The 15,037-nt window shown below is 46.8% G+C and overlaps 1 long non-coding RNA gene across 2 annotated transcripts in view; it reads left to right on the plus strand.

Annotated features, from left to right (window-relative positions):
* Positions 1 to 15,037, plus strand: part of LOC127473784 (uncharacterized) — a 41,786-nt gene that overhangs the window by 11,114 nt on the left and 15,635 nt on the right. Inside the window, exons 1-3 of one of the 2 annotated variants that reach the window (XR_007905597.1) lie at positions 1,278 to 2,360; positions 2,757 to 2,871; positions 4,711 to 4,785. This is a non-coding gene — a long non-coding RNA (uncharacterized LOC127473784). Of the gene's footprint in view, positions 1 to 1,277; positions 2,361 to 2,756; positions 2,872 to 4,710; positions 4,786 to 15,037 lie in introns of those variants that run through there. The other variant, XR_007905595.1, reaches the window with a different exon arrangement.

The following is a 15,037-nucleotide window of genomic DNA, read 5'->3' on the forward strand; positions in this document are numbered from 1 at the left end:
TTCCAATATCCCATCTAACTCTGTCCTCTGGCAGTTTGAAGTCATTCCCTCTTGTCCTGTCACTCCATCCCTTGTCAATAGTCTCTCTCCATCTTTCCTGTCAGCTCCCTCAGGCACTGGAAGGCCACAGTTGGGTCACACTGGAGCCTCCTCTTCTCCAGGCTGAACAATCCCAGCTCTCCCAGCCTTTCCTCCCAGCAGAGCTGCTCCATCCCTCTGATCATCATGTTGTGGGGGACCATGTGAAAAGCTTTACAGAAGTCCAGATAATGGAGAGCTTAGAAGGCTTCATGACTTCAGTTCACATCTGACAAAATCTTGGGTATGGTCTGACCGAAAAAAGGCCTAAGACTGATTTGGCAGAGGCTGGTTTAGGATGCAGTTCTTTTTGTGTCTCTCCAATGACAAACCACTCCTTGCAGTGAGCAGGAGCTACTTCCAGGCAGCTCCAAAGCTGTTTGGGATAAGGAGTCTTTGCCAAACAAGGGTGACTAAAGCTTGCTCAGGTGAAAAACTCCTCTGAGGGTGAAAGGCAGCTCCACTCAGGTGCCACAAAGCACCTTTAATGCAGGGTGAGCCACCCCACCCCATTGCAGTGCCACTGCTGAGTGGCATTGACTGCTTAGCAACGGGGAGAGTGATGGGGATGCAGATGAATTGACTGTTTTCTGAGCAAGCTGGGTAGGAACAGAAGTAATTAGCTGCTAGCTGATGAAAAGGCATGCTTAATTATTAGTATAATTATAGATATAATAGACCAGGAATTATTCAGTAAAAGTAAGAAGGCCAATATGTTACGAAGAAGGTAATGGGAATGGAGGAGAAAATGACAGCAGTGTGAATTCTTGAGAGGAAATGTAAAGGATTAAGATGATAAATCAGGAATCTTTTGGGTTTCTACTCTCTGACATATCAACTCAATTTAACAGGGTACACAGAGCTAACGAGGTCTGTGGTGTGCATGATTTCTTTTATGTAAGAAACCTTATATATGAAGTTTTATATAATGTTGATTTAACTGAATGTATGCCAGTGAAATCGAGCTGTGCTTCCATAAATCTCAGAACCTGCACAATTTCACAAGGATCTTTGCTGTCCTTCCAGCAGTTTCCAGCCATTTAGTTCGATGGATCCTGCAGGAAGCTGGGCTACAGCTGGTTCTGATCAATATTGGTCATTGATTATAATGATTTGATAAGGCAGCACAGCTTTCCCCTGGCACCCTGAGAAGTCATGGTGACTAAGAAAGTGTCGTATTTATCAGCTGCCCTGCCTGGCCACTGCAGCTCCAACTGCTTTCCATGAGAAAATGGCTGGAGATAACAGGCTGAACTGCACTAACAGGGACATCAGTTGTTAATACAGGATGTAGAATCACTGAAATGGGTAGTTTGGGAAGATTTCAAGTATTTTAAGATTTTTTCTGATGTCAGAATGGACATAGGTAGGGCCACACCTGCCTTTGTGCCAGGGATTGGACTGGATGCTAATGACCCCAGCAGTGTCTTCTGTAAGAATCTGCAGCTGAGAGGCCCAAGATGTCCACATTTTCTTTTCTAAAATTGTAGTAGTTTCTAAAATTATGTCGTTGGAAAGGGAGACTGGCACCAGCAGCTCTGATCTGGGTTCTGTGAATCTGAAAGTAACGGTGCCAAAGGATTACACACCATTTTGCCCATTGTGCTGGGTGGGAGGGAAAATCAAGATACGAAGATTTTATTGAATTAGGATTTGAGGACTAATTATTAAAATGGCTTTTGATGAATGAGTTGTGAGTCAGACTGGTTTGGCAAATAGCATTTTGATAAGGTATTTGTAAGACAGATAGTCTTGAGATGGTAGGATGAACGTAAAACACTAACCTTAATGAAGACATTAATTCAAAAATGATGCAAATGTGCACGAGCAATTGCTGCATGAAGACACTGGGGGACATCAGGGCAAACTGGGTACAGACAAACTCTAACTGTCTTCAGCTGGGCACAGAATCATTGAAAAGTGAAGCTGGAAGAAATCTCAGCTGATCACTTATTCCATCTCCTCCTTCCACACACAGTCAGATGTGCTGATGATATTCTTGGTGTGTGCAGAGCGGTTGTTTCTCTTCCATTTTGTAGCAGACTTTGATCTGCTCCAGGACTGTCACTGCACTGATCCTGCTCTGTTACTGCATCTTTCCATGGTGTTCTCTCTTTTGAGCATGTTCTGTTCTCAGTCTCCTGATTCAGGTCATGTTTTCCAGCCCTCCAACCCTTCGTGTTGCTGCTTATCCTGTCAAAGGAGCAGCACCCAAAGCTGGATGTGCCTCTGCACTGAGGTGTCACTGAGAACACCAAAAGGACCTGCAAGATGTCTTGTAGGTAATTCTTCTGCTAGTATGCCTGAGGAGTGTTTTCTCTCTGCTCAGACAATAACCCCTGTTCAGCTTGTTATCAGAACCTTTAGATTGGTTTTCTTTCCAGACTGCTCTCTGCCCAGCTGATGTCCATCCTGTATTTGTGCACTTTACTCCTGCCTAAGTGAAACCACAATGCTTTTTACCATTGAGATGGCTCCTGTATTTATAGAGTTGTCCAAGTTGTCAAAAGTTTCTAATACCACTCTCCCCCATATATTTGCAGCCACTCTTTGCAGATTTAATCTTGGCAGATTTAATAAACACACAGTCCATTCCCTCATCCAGCCTATCAATAAAATATTGAGTGGATCTTATGAACAGCTGAGTAACCATTCAATTTGTCCTTTGCATTTCACAGTGAACCACTGGAAACTGCTTTCAGACTGCAGATTCCAACCAGATTTGTGTCATGACTTCAGCCAGGGCATTCTTCACCCACGTGGGACAATGTCAGGAGCCTCAGTGACATTGAGGTGTGTGGAATCTGCTGCTTCTTCCTTACCCACAAAGTCTCATGCACTGGAGAGCAATATTAGACTGAATCAGCTTGCTTTGTTCCTGAGGGATTCATGTTGACAAGTGCTCATCTCCTTATTAGTTTCTATGTACTTAGAAATCATGCTGATTATTCTGGTGATTTTCTGTTCCTGGGTGTTCAGTCTTTTGGTATCTTGCTTATTCTGTTTGACTTGTAGCTGACCGTGAGTGTGTTCCAGTATAAGAACTTTGTGGACAGTTGTGAAGGCAACAGATACAAACCTTTCACTTTTCACCCTGTGCCAAGTGTGAAACTCCTGTGATAAAGCACAGAGACACAAGTGGTTCTCAAGGGAGTGGTGGAAGGAATGTTTTGGCAAAAAGAAATTATTTCAGTCTGAGAAATGATGATGCAAATCAGTGTGATTTAAAAAAGAGATTTCGGGGTAGCATGGGAGAATTCTGAGCAGTTTAAACTACAAGTCTGAACAGTCTTGTAGAAGTTGTCTTGTAGATTAGATTTTAGGAAGAAATCCTTCCCTGTGAGGGTGGGGAGGCCCTGGCACAGGTTGCCCAGAGAAGCTGTGGCTGCCCCTGGATCCCTGGAAGTGTCCAAGGCCAGGTTGGACGGGGCTTGGAGCAATTTGGGCTGGTGGAAGGGGACTGGTAGGAGAGTGGAATCTTTAAGGTCCCTTCCAACCCAAACCCTTCTGTGATTCTATGACAAATATGGTCAGGGTCACGTAATAGAAGTTGGGAAACCTAGTTTTGGGTTGCACTGTCTTCTTTGCCTATAGTAGATTGATAGTGAACTTCTAAGAAAACAGAAATAGAGATTAGACTAAATTTCATAACCTTTTAACCCAGAGAGCTTGGATCTCCTCTGCAAAGTGTCTTCTGCACTCTCATAAACTCACAGTGTTGACATGAGCTTATTCACAGCACAGGGTGACCTTTGCACAGCTCAGCCAGCAGTGCCTGTGTGCTGAGCTTTAGTATCTCCTCTCAGTGCACACACGTGACTGCAGGGTTGATCTTCCTAAACCAACGTGTTATGCTGGGTCCTGTAGCACTTCTGGGGTGTTTGATACTGTGTGGATGGGAAGTGGATGTATATTTATGTGAGCACTCCTGTGTATGAGTCAAGGGAGAAAAGATCACCATTGCAATGGGTATGAATGATTTGTTGTTATTCAGAAACATTGATTTTGCCTGAATTCAATATCTAAAAAGGGTCAAAAAAATACCACCCAACAAACTTTTACCTGTGTTGTGTATTAACAAGGCTTTGGGTCAGTACCTTTCCTGCTGTGCTGTTATGTAGAATTATCATCATGGTCATGCCTTGAGTTGTTTGCAAGAATCCCAGAATGCTTTGGGTTGGAAGGGACCTTAGACATTCCACCCCCTGCCATGGGCAGGAACACATCCCACTAGCCCAGGTTGCTCCAAGCCCCGTCCAGCCTGACCTTGGACACTTCCAGGGATCCAGGGGCAGCCACAGCTTCTCTGGGCAACCTGTGCCAGGGCCTCCCCACCTCACAGGGAAGATGGAGCTGCTGGCAGAGGAGGGAAATCAACAGTGTCATCAAACTCCCAAAATAATGGCAGCTGTATTCCATGTTGGCTGCAGGAGTATTGAAGTGTGGGCAAGGACCCTGTTACAACTCTTCCTCCCCTCCCTCCTTTATTCCTGATCTTTTGCAATACAGATCCCCTTCTGCTTCCTGGTCCTTTGAGCTTAAGGAGCTGTAGCAGTACTTCAGATGTCATTTGTGTGGGGAAAGATTCCTTGCTCACTGGTATCCTTTGCTTTTTTCATGTGCCCTCCACAGGCAGGGTCAGGAATGTTCTTGGTGAGAATGCTCCGAGGAGAGGGGTGCAAGGCAGTGCAGATTTACAACACTGAGGTGAGTCAGTTCTTAACAGTGAGGGCTTCGGAGTATTAACTCCCAGTGACTTCCACTACAAGGCAGCTGTTAACATATTACTATGAATTGGCTTGGAAAAAGAAAAAAAACCATTAAAATTGCATAAGTAGATAAATTTTAAAGAGACGGAAATAATAATGACATGAAAATTGGCTGAAAGGGCTGAGTGACAGTAACAATGGAACATTTTAAAAATAAATGGGTAGCTGGGAAAGGGTGCAGGGAGACACTGCTGCCTGGAGATCATAGAGCCACCTAAGCCTGACAGTTTCTATGACTGCATGAAACAGAGAGACACAGCCAAGCCCCCGCTCTCTCCCAGCACATTATCCTGCACAGCAATCAGGTTCAGTAACAGGCTGCTGAGGAAAAGCCTCCCACTATTTAGTATTCATTAGAGATGGCATTTTTCAGATTGCAGCACAGGGTGTAAACAAGCCACGCTGGAGGAAGAGGGGAGCACAGCATTTCTCTGAGCTCTGAGTTATTTCTTATTGATAGTCACCAACTCCACAAACCTATGGCAGCACCAGTTTTAAGCAGGGAAAGTAACTCTCGAGCCAGCCCCATTTTCCAGCGTTCTTGCAGGAAGCAACACGACAGGAGGCAAACCACAATTCCTGCAGTAGGACAAGCGTGTGGCTCCCTTGTGGGGCTGGAACATCTGGCAGATTTGTTTCTGTGAGTCATCGTGGCTCTGCAGCCTGCCTGGGATGTGCCAGCTGCCTGCTTGATATTCCATTTCCATTGCATTTTGTAAAGCTTGTCTGTGGGAGGAGGGAGCCTGTCCCCATGGGCAGGGTCCTGCAGGGCTGGGACACCTGCAACTGGGAGCAAAAGGCTGCCTGGACACACCAGTATCCCAAGTACTCCAAATGTGACCAACTGCTGCCACATATGAGTCAGCAGTGCCCTGGCAGCCAGGAGGGCCAACCCTGTCCTGGGGCATCAGGGAGGGGATTGTCCTGCTCTGCTCTGCCCTGGGGCAGCCTCACCTCAACATTGGGGCAGTTTGGGGGGACACAATGGAAGGAAGGGATTGAGCCATTGGAGAGTGTCCAAAGGAGGGACATGGAGATGGGGAAGGGCCTTGATTTGAAGGCGTGTGAGGACACTGAGGGCACTTGGTGTGTTCAGCTGGAGCAGAGGAGACTGAGGGGAGACCTCAGTGCAGTTCCAATCCTGGGCAGGGGCAGAGGAGGGGCAGGGACTGAGCTCTGCTCTGGGGGGACCAGGGACAGCAGCCAGGGAATGGCTGGAGCTGTGTCAGGGCAGGCTCAGGTTGGATCTCAGCCAAAGGTTCTTCCCCCAGAGGCTGGTTGGGCACTGCCCAGGCTCCCCAGGGCAGTGGGCACAGCCCCAAGGCTGCCAGAGCTCCAGGAGGGTTTGGCTGATCCTCTGGGGCACAGGGGGTGACTCCTGGGGATGGGCCTGTGCAGGGCCAGGGGTTGGACTGGATGATCCTTGTGGGTCCCTTCCAGCTCAGCATATTCTGTGACCCACGTGTGGGATGACACGAGCCAGTGACAGCCTGGAGAGCTGTCCTGCCCTGCAGAAGAGGTGCATGACCCTCACTGCATCCCATGCTGGCCCTTCTTTTTTTGGTAGAAGGTTGTTTTTTCCAAGGAGCTGGATGCCAGCCACCCCAAAAAGATACCCAGGTGCTTTTCCATCATCCCTGAGTCACTGGTTCCCACAAGCCATAAGGTGCTGAGCACTGCAGGGCTGGGAGCTGTGGTGTGGGGAAATGCTCCTGAGCTCTCACCCCAAACTCCCCACGGCCTCCCCAGAGCCTGCCTGCAAAATCCAGTCCTGGAATGCTGAGGAAAGGTCACGTGTGACAGCTCTGCTCCAGACACACTGCCTGGGTGAGCAGAGGGAGCCTGCAGTTACAGAAGGTCTTTCCAGCTCCCTTCTCTGAACGAGCGAGTTCACATCATTCTGCTGACACAGGTCCATTCCTGCCTTTCAATATGAATTTTCCTTTGGGATTTCTGCATTCCCTCCCTGTCTTTTACCTGGCCCTAGACAGCCTCCTGCCAGGCCCTTTTGTAGCTTGGTGCTAGAGGTTCCTCTGCCCACCTCTCCCAGCATCCAAGTCCCTACTCCCTGCAGAGCCCTCCCCATCCTTCCCCTTCCAGCTGGAGGTGCTACACATCCACAGCTTCCCTTCTTTGGAAAAACCTTGATGGATACCTCTCATTTTTCCCAGAGGGATTCATGAGAATATCTTAGGAGTATTTGATTTCCCCCCAACCACCTCACTGTAATACCTCACTTAAAAATGGGACCTATTCAAAAGCAGGGGAGCTTCTTAAAAGGAAATTAAAAGCAGCTGCTTTAAGGATGAAGAAGATGAGAAACTAGATAAAACCACCCTATCTGAAGCTCAGAGCAATATATCACTAAGTGAAATAATTCTACAAGGGACCAAAAGGCAATATTCTAACAGCAGAGTGGAGGAGAGTGTTCAAAATCAGGGATTTCTGAGCAAATAAAGAAACTATTGGAAAAAAATTTAAAAAAGCATTAACTGTGAAGCTAAACCTGTAGGGCAGGCAAGGGGAAATTTTAAGGTGCAAACTCACTGATGCAATAATAAAAATACTAGTAAAAATATCTTCAAAATTGCCAGAATCCTGTATTTGCAGAGGTTTGGTATAACAGATGACCAGTCTCTGAAAGGATTTACAGTTAGAGAGAAAACTGGTGCTTTAAAGTAAACTCAGCTCTGTGTTGGTGCTCCCTGTAGTTGAGGCAGGTTCTTCTCCCATGAGAGCCAAACTTATGGGGACAAGTGTAAGGAACCGTCTCAAATTAAATGACAATAAAATTCATTTTAGGACTGATTGATAAGATGAAGAGTCAGAAATTACCAAGACCATCTGGTAATCACTCAAGAGCTCAGAAGGAAAACAAATACGCAATTATGGAGCTACAATAGTGTGTAACATGTCACTTAAATCAGTGTCCCTGCAGGAGGGATGGGAGATGGGAAATGTGACAACAATCCCTGAGAAAGTCCCCAGGAACCAAGTGGAGAACTGCAGACAGTCACACTGGAGTCTGTGCTGAGCAATGAGGAGAAATTGTAAGGGAAAAAAAGCAGAAATGGATAAACCCCAACATATTAGGGAAAGTTTTTCTACTGAGAAACCACAATTCAAAAATTTGTTAGAGCTCGTGGAAGGGTCCTGAGGGGGCACTAAGACAACTTAGTCACAAATACATAAGAAATGATCTGGTGGGTCAGACCATGGTCTCTGTGTCTGCAGTGCTCACCTTTCCAGGCTGTGACCATAAAAATCACAGAATCACAGAATAATTAACGCTGGAAATGCCCTCCAGGATCACAGAGTCCCCCCTGTGCCCCATCCCCACCTTGTCCCCAGCCCAGAGCACTCAGTGCCACAGCCAGGCCTTCCTTGGACACCTCCAGGGGTGGGGACTCCAACACCTCCCTGGGCAGCCCCTGCCAGTGCCTGACCATCCTTTCCAGGCAGAAATTCCTCCTGATGTCCAACCTGACCCTCCCCTGGCCCAGCTGGAGGCCGTTCCCTCTCCTCCTGTCCCTTGTTCCCTGGGAGCAGAGCCCGACCCCCCCCGGCTCCCCCCTCCTGTCAGGGGGTTGCAGAGCCAGAAGGTCCCCCCTGAGCCTCCTTTTCTCCAGGCTGAGCCCCCCCAGCTCCCTCAGCTGCTCCTGCTGCTCCAGCCCCTTCCCCAGCTCCGTTCCCAGCTCTGGACTCTCTCCAGCCCCTCAATGTCTCTCTTCCATGAGGGCCTGGAACTGGACACAGGACATCAGGTGCAACCTCACCATGGCCTCACCATAATTTTGTAAGTCTCACTCATCCCCCTTGCTGCCTTCTCTCCAAACTGAGAAGCCCCTTTAGTGTCTCTTCCAAAGCAACAGCTAGAAATCAGTATAATGTGGTTGATGGTTCTTGACAAAACTTGTAATTGAGCTGTAAAATCCCTTGCCATGGGATATTATGGATGCTCCAAGTTTACTTGTGCTCCGGGGGTAACAGAAGAAGTTAATGGAGAGGAGTTAAAGCATAACCTGTTAAACAGTAAAACCAGGCATTGTGACTCAAAAAGTCCCAAGACACATATTGTTGGAAAACAGAGTAACATTCCAAGAAAGCACCGCTGCAGGCCTGGTGTGTTCCTGAACTCCTTCCCCGGGCATCTGGACTGAAAAACAGCTGCTGGAGCAGAGGAACCTTCACTCTGACCCAGCACAGCCTTTGTTATGTTCTGTCAAAAGAAAATGAAACCCATCTGTGGATGTAAACACTTGTGATGGTAGCGGTGAGCACAGTCAGCACGAGCAGGGAAGGCTGAACTGCTCTCCCCACTCCATCAGCAAACAATGCATTTTGATTTGAATGCTAATGAAGATCTCACCACGATGCTGCAGAGTCTCATCCAGCAATATAAAGAGAAAAGCTGCATGGTAGAAATAAAGAGAGGGGCTTTAGAAAGGGATGAATGTGTGCTGTAAAGATTGATGTCGTTAACCACTCCTGGGTCAAAATATACTTGAAGCTACTGATGTAATTTGAAGTGGGTAAACCAGGCTTAGGAAGAAAGTTTTCTTACAATTGCTGCATCTGTTATGATCTGAAAAGGAGAAGTTTGTATTTCTTGCATCCCTTTAACTCCAAATGATCTGGGCTTTGTTGTCAAAAAACAGCTCCTTCCACAGGCGTCTAATCGAGATCTCTTGCTTTTTGGATCAGAGCTGAGACAAGCTTCTTTTACAAATTTGTGCTGCAGTCTACTAAAAGAGCTGTTCCTTGCCAGGAGAATATTACATACAGTTCTGAGAGAAATGAACAGAGTCAGCTTGTTTGAGAGCTAACTGATGCTTACTCACAACTCTGATAAGCCTGACATTTACTGAGAAGTGCCACAATTCTCAGTCCACTAAACATTCCCAAGAGGATTTTTTTTTTTTTTTTGCAGTGATGCTTCACATTCTATTGATTCAGGATAAGCTGGAGACTTCTGAAGTGTTTTTTAGTCAAAAAATAAAGCAATGTGGAGCCCAGCTCCTCCGCCTGCCTTCCATACAGATGTACCAGCCTGCCTTGGCACATTTGTTAATGGCTGTGGTATGTTTAATGATGCTCTACAAGTTGTCAGCGCCTTCTGTGTCATATTTCATTCCTGTAGTGTATTAAAAGCACTTCTGCAGGAGTTCTTGGGGCCTTGATTGAAATTACAGAAATTAGACTTGGAATGATGCCACTGAGCACCTCCCCAGAACAGCCCAAGCTTGCAGGGAAATACCTGTTTGGGACACCAGGCAGGGGACTGGGCTGTGCTTTGGCTTTCTGGGGCATCCCCAATATCCATGCAGGATTCTTCTGGAATAGGCCCTGCCTGAAAAACGCTATCAGGAGGCTCTTGAGTGTTCAAGTAGATTATGTCAAGCAGTTCCCTTTTGATCATTATTATAAAGATATGTTCAAATAATTCTGAAAGACTAGTGATGCAAAATTTCCATTAGAGACACTGTGATAATTAACTCCTACCATATCATACTCCTTATCTAGGAATTCCATTATTCTGCTTCTATTATCATTTTGACCAACTTTCAATGTACAAAGTTCTTTCTCTGTCTCATCTTTTATCTTTTTTAAGTAGACAAGAAACCCGAATAGTGGCTAGGAATTTTCTGACAAAATTGTTTTTCAGGGGACAAAAAAATTCTTATTTATCAAAACTTGAACTTTTCACAGGAACATATGTTCCAGATGTCAAGAGTTGCAAAATCCATCACTTCAGGTGGTAGTTTGTTCCCAAATTTAATCATCACTGCTGTTAAAAAATGTGTGTTTCATTTCTGGTTTGAATCACTTTCATTTTTCAGCCCTTAGTCTTTCTTCTGTCTCTGTGAGATTAAAAAGCGTTGGTTGATATTTCCCCCTTGTGAAGGTGTTTATCGAGTGGCCCCTCAATTGAGCTGTTTAAGTTTCCCAGTTACATGTTCTTCTCTCCTCATATTCTTTTTATGGCTCTTTTCTGCCCTCGGTCTAATCTTTCACCAGCATTAAATGGGAACACCAGAATTAGATCCACTGGTGCTTTCAGTGCTGCTGTGCTGGGGGAGTGGGTCCCTTGTTTCCGAGCACTCCTCCCGTCTCATCGCGCTTTCCCCGAGCGTTCGTGGGGAGCTCTGTGCCCACCGAGACCTCTCGAGTCATAACCATTGCACTCCAAGATGGAGTTTTGTGTTCCATATTCTCTGCTGGTTCATTGACTGCCTCTTCTTGAACTCCCTCCTCTTGCACCTTGCATGAGATTAGGCAGAGCAGCCTCTCCGTGGCTGCTCGGGCTCCGAGAGCTCTGCAGAGCGCCAGCCTCTGTTTCTATAAATTGGTTCTCTAACCTTTTTTTCCCTTTGTGCCATTATATCGATTTATTTTATGAATAATAGAGGTGCCCATGTTTAGTATTTCACCTCTCAGCATTAAGCACTCAGTCTTCTTTCTCTGGTGACTGATGGGATAACTCGCCTCATATATTTACATTCTTACTGCCAGACACTTTCAGTGTATAGTCTTTTCCAGTAAGAATTTTAGCCTGACTAGATTCCTTAAAACATTCTCTTTGATATAAAAAAAGAACCTTTCCCTTTTATGACTTATACTCTCTTTTCTGTAGTTTATGGCCATATACTGTAGTATATGTTAGTTTTGTCACTGGGATTTACTATTTGCTGCTGATTTTATTACCTGTGTTTTACTTCGTTTGGTTTTGTGTGGGTTTTGTTTTTTTTTTTTTTTTTAATTTAACCCCCCCACCACCTCAATTTTTTAGATTTATAGTTCTTAATTTGGGGGGCAGCTTTGTTTAGCTTCTTAGTCCGTTTTGATACAATAAATTTCACCTGGGAGCTCTTCCACCCCTTACTAAGCTCTTTCTCTGAACTACAGGGATACAAAGAGTGTTTGTGTTGTACCAACCCTTAGCAATCTGTTTACCCTTAACTCATGACAGATTTCCCCCAGCTCCCACTTAATTAAACTCATCATGCATGTTTTCCTTGCGAAAAGCCTGGTTTCACTGCGGAGTTTTGATGGAGCCCATCACCCCCGGTAGCGGCTCCTTCCCCGGTGCCTAATTGGAGCTGCGTGTTGAAGTGGAAGGATTTCAGAGGAACTGTCAACAGCACCCCGGGGCTAAATCTTCCAGCCAGCAGCCTGACTTTGCCTTCCAGGATCCTTCTCTCGCATCTCCCTTGCAAATGTGTGACATGCGGCGGGACCTCGTGCTCCTCCCCGGCACTCCCCGGGTGTCTGGTGAGAGGCCCCGGCGTCGTCTCCCTCTAAGTCAGCAAACCTGTCATCACGTGTGCAGCTGCCACTGTGCTCCTGGTGTTTAAACCCCCAGCAGCACAGGGGAGCGAAGGTTCTCAACTGAAAATGTGTTTTCAGGTAGAGCCTTCCTGGAGCTGGCAGCTTGATTTTCCCCGGCTGGGAGGCACCGTCCTGCTGTGTTAATACGGTGTCCTGATGTGCTGCCCCGTCCCTGGAACGGCTCCAGGACACATTGGATGGGGCTTGGAGCTCCCTGGTGTAGTGGAGGTTATCCCTGCCCGTGGCAGAGATGGTCTTTAAGCTCCCTCCCAACCCAACCCATTCCATGATTCTGTACTAAACCATCAATTGTGAGAGCAGAGCAAACACTCTGAGCTGGGTCTTATCCCTCATGTCCTTTTACACTGGTTTTGTGCTTTATATTTGTTCTCTCCTTGCCTCTCCAGATTAGCAGCTCTGGCCCCAGACAGCTCTGGGAATGTGCTGTGAGAGCCATGTGGGCAGTGCAGGCAGGAGCTGAAGCAATTACTGGAGCATTAGTGACTGCCCTACCTCGTGGAAGGCAGGTGAGACCACTGAGCGCTGTCGAGAGGCAAACACATTGTAACTCTCTTGAAAAAAAAGAGAAACCAGAGAATGAGAGACCACTCTTCCCAGAAATAAGTCTGAAAAAATATTATATGATCAATTTAAAGCAAATAGAAGATAAAAGGGGAAAAAAAAGGACATAGATTTACCGAGAATTAATCGTGCAATCTTACTGTAATTTCCTTCTTTGAGAAAATAATGTCTAGTAGATGAAGACGAGGCAGCAGATGGGACATATTTTGCTTTAGGAAAGCTTTTGAAACTGTTCCACATGATTCTCTCAGAAGCAGACTAAAGAAATATGGTCTGTATCAGTGTGCCCAGTATTTCTGGCTGGGTGAGACACTTACCTTGTTTCTGGAGAAGGGAGAGCCCATCTGTTGCAGCCCTTCCTCTAATGGATGGTTGCATTGTGCAAGCAGAGAAAAGCCAGAGTGTCCTGGGGCAAGGAGATTTATTGCAGTTGTGTGGGCAGATTCACAGTGCCATGATCAGAGGCACTGAGTGAGCTCCCAGCAACAGTGCTCTGCACTGTGCTCAAAATAGCCCGTCCAGCAGCAGCCCCCCTGCTGGACTCTGGATCCAGGAACGAGGGAGAAACCACAGCCAAATTCCTTGTCCAGGGTGGCCCTGTGCAGCTCAGAGCTTGCACTCCATCATTTAGAAGGTGTGTGATTTTACCAGAATCCCAGAATATGCTGAGTTGGAAGGGACCCACAAGGATCATCCAGTCCAACCCTCAGCCCTGCACAGGCCCATCCCCAAGAGTCACCCCCTGTGCCCCAGAGGATCAGCCAAACCCTCCTGGAGCTCTGGCAGCCTTGGGGCTGTGCCCACTGCCCTGGGGAGCCTGGGCAGTGCCCAACCAGCCTCTGGGGGAAGAACCTTTTGCTGAGATCCAACCTGAGCCTGCCCTGACACAGCTCCAGCCATTCCCTGGCTGCTGTCCCTGGTGCCCCCAGAGCAGAGCTCAGTCCCTGCCCCTCCTCTGCCCCTGCCCAGGCAGTTGGAACTGCACTGAGGTCTCCCCTCAGTCTCCTCTGCTCCAGCTGAACACACCAAGTGCCCTCAGTGTCCTCACATGGCTTCAAATCAAGGCCCTTCCCCATCTCCCTGTCCCTCCTTTGGACACTCTCCAATGGCTCAATCCCTTCCTTCCATTGTGTCCCCCCAAACTGCCCCAATGTTGAGGTGAGGCCACCCCAGGGCAGAGCAGAGTGGGACAATCCCCTCCCTGATGCCCCAGGACAGGGTTGTCCCTCCTGGCTGCCAGGGCACTGCTGACTCAGGGCCAAGTGACCACCCACCAGGACCCCCAGGGCCCTTTCCCAGCACTGCTTTCCAACCTCTCATTCCCAGTCTGTTCATCCATCCAGTTTGCCCCATCCCAGGGCAGAATCCAGCACTTCCCCCTGTTGACCTTCCCATGGTTGGGGATAACGTGGGTGGCAACTCTGCCCTGTGACTGGGAGGCTGTTTTACTGCAGCCCTGCTGCTGTGTGTCCTGTCCCCAGTTCTATGCAATTTTTTAATTAATGACCTGCATGTTTTAACTCATAAAATTTTTGGGGAAACTGGGGTGCACTTTGAAGGTCAAGATCAGATTTCGAATGAGCTTGAGAAACCAGAGACAGTGATGCAGAAATCAACAAATAAATAGAAAGAACTGCTCTGTGCCACACTTATGAAAGAGAAAACATCTACCAAAATATATTAAAAAAAGGTACAACTGTCTGCCTGAAGCGTGCCAGGAACAGATATGGGAATTAGAGAAAATAAAAAATTAAACATGAGTGAGCAATCACAAAAGTCTCATACTGGGAGGTGTTAATGGAATGTATTATAAAACACGGGAGAAAATCTCATTTTCTGCAGTGCTGTTGAGGGCTCTGCTGGACTTTTGTGTCCACACTTGGTGCTAGAGGGAGCTGGTGGTGTGAGTGATGTGGGTACTGAGGAGAGGAGTGAATAGGAAAGTGGAATCACTGTTATAAATTTTCACGGTACCAGACGGGCAGATTCTCAGTCGTTGGTGAGGTGGCTTTTACAAGAGAGATAAGCTACATAAATCAACATGGACTAGATTGCAAACTAGGCTTTAACATTCAAAAGCAATGAGGTATTTTTATAGTTGACAGTTGTGGAAACTCACCAAATAAACAACTGCACATGGCTCCAGATCCAACTGCTCTTCCAGAGAAATGAGGAAATTCGTGTAATGTAGAAAAATGGAAGAAGTGAAATCAATAGCATGCAGGAAGGAAATAGCAGAGAATGGTCTCAGCAATTAAAGCCCCAGTTAAGCAGGTTCC

This window comes from Manacus candei, unplaced genomic scaffold, assembly GCF_025592945.1.
Source record: "Manacus candei isolate 608988 ecotype Guabito, Panama unplaced genomic scaffold, ASM2559294v1 h1tg000037l, whole genome shotgun sequence".
NCBI lineage: Eukaryota > Metazoa > Chordata > Aves > Passeriformes > Pipridae > Manacus > Manacus candei.